Below are 7144 nucleotides of genomic sequence, written 5' to 3'. Positions count from 1 at the left end.
TGTGAACTAGATTATCGACTCTAGTAAACCCTTTGGGTATTAGTCACATGGATATGTGAACTAATCACATAAAGATGTGAACTATTAGTGTTGAATCACATGGCGATGTGAACTATATTATTGAATCTAGTGCAAGTGGGAGACTGAAGGAAATATGCCCTAGAGGCAATAATAAAGTTGTTATTTATATTTCCTTATATCATGATAAATGTTTATTATTCATGCTAGAATTGTATTAACCAGAAACTTGATAGATGTGTGCTTACATAGACAAGCAGAGTGTCCCTAGTATACCTCTACTTGACTAGCTCGTTAATCAAATATGGTTAAGTTTCCTAGCCAAAGACATGTGTTGTCATTTGATGAACGGGATCACATCATTAGAGAATGATGTGATTGACATGACCCATCCGTTAGCTTAGCACTATGATCATTTAGTTTGTTGATATTGCTTTATTCATGACTTATACATGTTCCTATGACTATGAGATTATGCAACTCCCGAATATAAAAGGAACACTTAATGTGCTATCAAACGTCACAACGTAACTAGGTGATTATAAAGATGCTCTACAGGTGTCTTCGATGGTGTTTGTTGAGTTGGGATAGATCGAGATTAGGATTTGTCACTCCGATTGTCGGAGAGGTATCTCTAGGCCCTCTCGGTAATACTCATCACTATAAGCCTTGCAAGCAACGTGACTAAAGAGTCAGTTACGTGATGATGCATTACAGAATAAGTAAAGAGACTTGCTGATATAGATATTGAACTAGGTATGAGGATACCGATGATCGAATCTTGGGCAAGTAACATACCATTGACAAAGGGAGGAACGTATGTTGTTATGCGGTTTGACTGATGAAGATCTTCGTAGAATATGTCGGAGCCAATATGAGCATCCAGGTTCCGCTATTAGTTATTGACCGGAGATGTGTCTCGGTCATGTCTACATAATTCTCCAACCCGTAGGGTCCGCAAGCTTAACGTTCGATGACGATTTGCATTATGAGTTATGTGATTTGATGTTCCGAAGGTTGTTCGGGGTCCTGGATGAGATCAGGGACATGACAAGGAGTCTCAAAATGGTCGAGATGTAAAGATTGATATATTGGAAGGTTATATTTGGACATTGAAAAGGTTCTGAGTGATTCGGGTATTTTCCGTAGTAACGGAGAGTTATGGGAATTCACCGGGGGAAGTAGTGGGCCTTAATCGGCCATACGGGAAAGGAGAGAAGGGCCTCAAGGGGTGGCCACGCCCCCCTCCATGGGCTGGTCCGAATTGGACTAGGAGGGGGCGGCGCCCCCCTCTTTCCTTCTCCCTCTCTCTCCTTCCTTCTTCTCCTACTTGGACTAGGAAAGAGGGAAACCTACTCCTACTAGGAGTAGGAATCCCCCTTTGGGCATGCCCCTTGAGGTCGGCCCTCCTCCTCCTCTCCTCCTTTATATACGGGGGAGGGGGGGCCCTCCATAGATTTCAACCTCGGTCATACTGTCATAGTGCTTAGGCGAAGCTCTGTGTTGGTAACTTCATCATCACCGTCACCCCGCTGTCGTGCTGACAAAACTCTCCCTCGGCCTCAGCTGGATCTTGAGTTGGAGGGACGTCACCGAGCTGAACTTATATAGATCGCGGAGGTGCCATGCGTTCGGTACTTGATCGGTTGGATCGCGAAGAGGTTCGACTACATCAACCATGTTACTTAACGCTTCCGCTTTCGGTCTACGAGGGTACGTAGACACACTCTCCCCTCTCGTTGCTATGCATCCCTAGATAGATCTTGCGTGATTGTAGGATTTTTTTGAAATACTGTGTTCCCCAACAAGCTCATCGCCTCAGCGACCGACTGCTGTGCAGCCAGTTGGGCGGCTTCTCACTTAACTTCCTATGTTCTAGACAGCCAAAGTACTTGCCTTCCCAGACGGCTAAGTACCTGACCCAGCCATGGACCGCAGAGCGGCCGTCCGGATGGCAGGGAGACAGCCAAGGGAGGACAGCAAAGGAAAAAGCCAAAAGAACGAAAAAGCCAGACAAGCCGGAACTCGGCAAAGCACAACTCGTGCGAGAATAAAATTACATAAAAGGCCCTGGGCCGGCATTCAACAGAGTTTGAATACACCCCTAGTGGGTGGAACTGTGCAAAGAGAATACAAAACAGGAAAAAGAGATACCTTGGCCGTCTAGGCCAGAGGAGCAGTAGACAGATCGGAGGGGTCGGCGAAGGTCGAGGCTCCAGGTGGTGGGAATGGCCGTCTGGTTGGTCTCAGCCTGGTTAGCTCCAGCAGTAGCAGTTAGCTCGCCGGCACGTAGCTCGTTGGTCGAGACTTGGTCGGGCAGAGGCCGGCTGTCAACTCCATCATCTGGCGCATAGTCCTCGCTGTCCTCGCATTCCTCTTCCTCACCCTCATTGTTGGAGGCGATCTCCTCCACCAAGTCCTCACCATCATCCGGGTTTAGCCCAAACCAGATCGACGGCACCTCGGCGGCCTCCTCGTCCAGCTCGGGGAGGAAGACACCGATGTTGGTGCATTCATCGATTGTTGCCGCATGTCTGGTGAGCACAGGCCCCACCGCCGCCAATTCGTCGCGGGCCTCCTGTCGGAACATGGCCAAGTGGGCTAAGTTCAGCCCAGGATACCATGCCTTGACGAACTCCAAGGCTCTCCGGGCGCCCGCTCGAGCAGAGGAGCCCTTCCAAGCCTTGAAGCGGCCGATTGCCACCTCCAACCAGTCGGCGGTCCGACTAGGGGTGCGTGGAGCTTGGACGTCTGGCCAAAGGGCAGAAACCAGCTGGGACCCAGCGTGTTGAAGGTGGCGAAGCATACGGTGGACCGGCTGCAGGCACGCCCTGACGACCAGAAGCTGTTCGTTCATGTTGCAGGGCGCGTCGAGCGGGATCACCACTCCTTTAGTCCTGCGCTTGTCACGGCGAGCCTCGATGGTTTGGCCAGCGGCGACGGCATAGCCAGGAAAGAAGTCTGCACGAAGAAAAACAAAGGTCAGAATCTGGAAGCCGACTCTAGATGCAGTCGGCGGCTATGCCAAAGAAAAAGAAGTCTACCGTGCTCGGTCTCAAACTCGGCCTGAAGGGCGTCGTCCGCCTGCTTAAGCTTCTGGAGCTCCGACTTGTGCTGGTCCGCCAGGTTCTTGGCCAGGAACCCGCACTCCTACGGTGCCGCGCTGCACTCCTCCTCCTTGGCACGAAGCACGGTTTGGGCTTCGCCCAACTATTGCTACAAGCTGACGGTGGCTCCTGCAGAGAACAAGAAAGAAAAGATAGTCAGCAAGTCAACAAAAGTAAAAAGTAGTTGCCGAAAAATCCAGCCCGGCTGCTCAGCAGTCGACCCGAATCTCTGGGGCTACACCTCGCTGGTGTGCTGGTGCGCCCCCATGAGAATAAGGACGGGGTGCTTATTCCGGCTGGCGGCCAAGTCAGCAGTCCACTTGGCCAGCTCCCTAACATGGGAGTTGAAGGTGGCAGCGCAGATGTTGTGGTAGTCCTGCAACAAAGACAACAGAAGAAACAAAAAAAAGTTAGCACTTGGAACTTACCTTTAAGTTCCGAGCCGCCTGCTCAGCAGCCGGCACGGAACTCGGGGGCTTCACCCAGTGGGTGCGCTGGCTCGCCCCCACGGAAGATTTCAAGAAGATTGCCAGAACGCATTGCCAAGAATGGCTCCATGTTCAAGAAGATTTCAAGAAGATTTCAAGAATATTGCAATCAAGAGGCATACCTAGATGGATGTACGCGTCGCCAAGAACTCCTATGTGTACTACTGGAGGGCAGCGCCTCGGGCCTGAAGATGGGCCTGGACGTCAGGCACGGCCCAGTTTAGTATGCCCGTCCCGCCCCCAGGAGTCCACTATGGTGGGACGGTGCTGCTGGCCTCAGCATCAGGGGCCGAAGAACTTGCGGCCCCAAAATCCAGCGGCCTTGGCGCCGACGCCGCCTTCTCCGCTCTACGGTGCCCCGGAGAGCGGAGCACCGGAGTCGAGCCCACCACCAACTCATAGCCAGCTGGTGGCGCCGGTGGTACTTCAGGCTGACTTCTGTGCGTGTCAGCATTTGGCACTTGCGGGGGCACTTTTGAGATGACGATGTCGCCCCCTCCCCTCTTCATGACCGGCTGGTTGACGCCGGCTCCTCTAGTCGGCGCTAGGATCTCGGGCGCGGGTGGAGTGGAGCGTAGGGGGATGACGAATTGCGGAGCTTGGCCGCATGCGGCCTCCTCCGCTTGTGCCTTGGCGGCTGCATCCTCCTGGTCCTTGGCTGCGGCGTCCGCCTGGGCCTTGGCCGCGGTGTCGATTTGGGCCTTGGCCATCGCCTCTGCATCCGCCTGTGCCGCTTTGGTTGCCACCGCCTTCTACTGCTCCGCCTCCTCCCGCTCCTCGCACACCTCCCGCGCGTTCCTCTCCGTCGCCTCCCAGAGGTTGGCATGCGGGTCCACGTGGCGGGTATTGCTGGAGCCCTCTACCGTCCCAATCACGGAGGCAGAAGGGGCCCACTCAAGAGAGAGCGGGGCTCTGCTTAAGAAAGATAAGAGGAAATTCAGAAAGGAAGAAAAGAAAGAAGGGAAGAAAAATGCAGGATAAACTAGACACTTACGCGGACAGCATCGGCGGTTGCTTCGGGGCCCTCTGGAATTGGGCCGACTTCGCCGTAGCCTCCTGCCACCTAGTCGCGGCGGCCTGCGGGCGGAGGCGGCGGTGGTCCGGCGGGGCGCTTCGGGCGCCGGCCGGCAAGGGCGCGCGCGGCGGCGCGGTGGGTGGCTGCGGCGGCGCGCGGCGCGTGGAGGAGGGCGGCGGCTGCGGTAGGCGGCGGCTGCGGTAGGCGGCGGCGGCGCGATGCGGGCCTGGAGGGCCCACGGCGGGCTTCGGCGGGCCGGCCGTGCGGCGAAGTGGGTGCGGCGGCTTGCCCTGTCAGAGGGCGACACGTGGCGCAGTGGCGGCGTCGGACATGTCCGTCGGCGGCGGATGTGTCCGGCGGCGGCGGATCTGGAATTTTTAGGGTTAGGGGGGAGAGGATCCGCGAATTTGGAATGTGGGTGTATATATAGGTATAGGGGGAGCTAGGAGAGTCCAAATGAGGTGCGGTTTTCGGCCACGCGATCGTGATCGAACGCCCTAGATGATTCATCAGAGTTTGGTAGGTTTTGGGCCAAATTGGAGGGGTGTTGGGCTGCAACACACACGAGGCCTTTTTGGTCCCTCGGTTAACCGTTGGAGTATCAAACGAAGTCCAAATGGTACGAAACTTGACAGGCGGTCTACCGGTAGTAGACCAAGGCCGCTTGACAAGTCTCAGTCCAATCAGGAAATGTTTAATCCCCACACAAGAAAGAAAGCTAGAAACAACCACCGGAGGAGAACGGAGCGCCGGAATGCAAAACGGACAACGGGGAAAATGCTTGGATGCATGAGATGAACACATATGCGAATGCAATGCACATGATGACATGATATGAGATGCATGACAACAACAACAACACACGGAGACAAAAACCCGAACCCAAGAAAATAAGATAACTTAACGCCGAAAACAGAAAGAGTTGGAGTACCAATTGGGAAAGTTATATCCGGGGCGTTACAACACTCCACCACTACGAAAGGATCTTGTCCCGAGATCTAGGACTGAAAGAACACCGGGTACTCAGAACGGAGGTGATCCTCGCGTTCCCAGGTAGCTTCACGGTCGGAATAGTGTGACCACTTGACTTTGAGAAATTTGATTGACTTGTTGCGAGTCTTGCGTTCAGTCTCTTCAAGAATAGCAACTGGGTGCTCACGATAGGAGAGATATTCTTGGAGCTCAATGTCCTCGAAGTTGACGGTGCGGTCAGGAGTCTTGAAGCACTTTCGAAGCTGAGAGACATGGAACACGTCATGAACATTTGCAAAGTTTGAAGGAAGCTCGAGTTGATAGGCGAGGTCGCCTCTCTTGCTGACAATCTTGAAAGGTCCCACGTATCTAGGGGAAAGCTTCCCTTTGATACCGAAGCGACGAGTACCTTTCATGGGAGAGACACGGAGGTAAACATGATCTCCGATCTCGAAAGCCAAATCACGGTGCTTACTATCATAGTAGCTCTTCTGACAGGATTGGGCTGCTTTGAGGTTTTCACGAAATGACTTTGCACATTTCTTCTGCTTCTGTGATTAAGTCATCACCCAAAAGCTGACGTTCACCGGTTTCAGACCAGTTGAGAGGGGTACGGCACTTCCTGCCATACAGAATTTCAAAAGGGGCCTTGCCCGAACTTGCTTGAAAACTGTTGTTGTAGGAGAATTCAGCATAAGGAAGACAATCCTCCCAAATCATGCCGAAGGAAATCACACAATCCCTGAGCATATCTTCAAGAATCTGGTTGACACGCTTGACTTGACCGCTTGTTTGAGGATGGAAAGTTGTGCTGAAGCGGATGTTGGTGCCCATGGCCTTCTGAAAATAATCCCAAAACTTCGAGGTAAAGATGCTGCCATGGTCTGATGAGACCACTTGAGGAATACCGTGCAGAGAGACAATACGAGAGGTATAGAGTTCCGCCAATTGAGCTGCAGTGATCGACTCTTTGATAGGCAAAAAGTGAGCCACTTTGGTGAGCTTGTCGATGACAACGAATATAGCATCATTGCCACGCTTGGACTTTGGAAACCCAGTCACGAAGTCCATTTCAATGTGGTCAAACTTCCATTCTGGAATGGCAAGAGGTTGGAGGAGACCTGCATGCCTTTGGTGTTCTGCCTTCACTCTTCTACAGACATCACATTCATTCACGAATTGAGCGATCTCGCGCTTCATTCGAGTCCACCAATAGGCTTGCTTAAGGTCCTGGTACATCTTCGTGCTCCCAGGGTGGATGGAGAGGAGAGAATTGTGAGCCTCTTTCATGATCACTTTACGGAGGTCACCTTTGGGCACAACAATACGATCCTCGAAGAAGAGAGTGTCCTTGTCATCAAGGCGGTAGCACTTGTACTTGGACTGACTCTTGACAATCCCAATCTTCATCTTTTTCACCATAGCATCAAGAAGCTGGGCTTGGCGAATCTGGTCTTCCAAGGTAGGAGAGACTTGAAGGTTGGCGAGGAAACCTTGAGGAACAACTTGCAGATTAAGTTTGCGGAAAGCTTCACAAAGCTCGG

Source organism: Triticum urartu, chromosome 2, assembly GCF_003073215.2.
Source record: "Triticum urartu cultivar G1812 chromosome 2, Tu2.1, whole genome shotgun sequence".
Taxonomy (NCBI): Eukaryota; Viridiplantae; Streptophyta; class Magnoliopsida; order Poales; family Poaceae; genus Triticum; species Triticum urartu.
The sequence above is the reverse complement of the archived record's forward strand: the minus strand, read 5'-3'. Positions refer to the sequence as shown.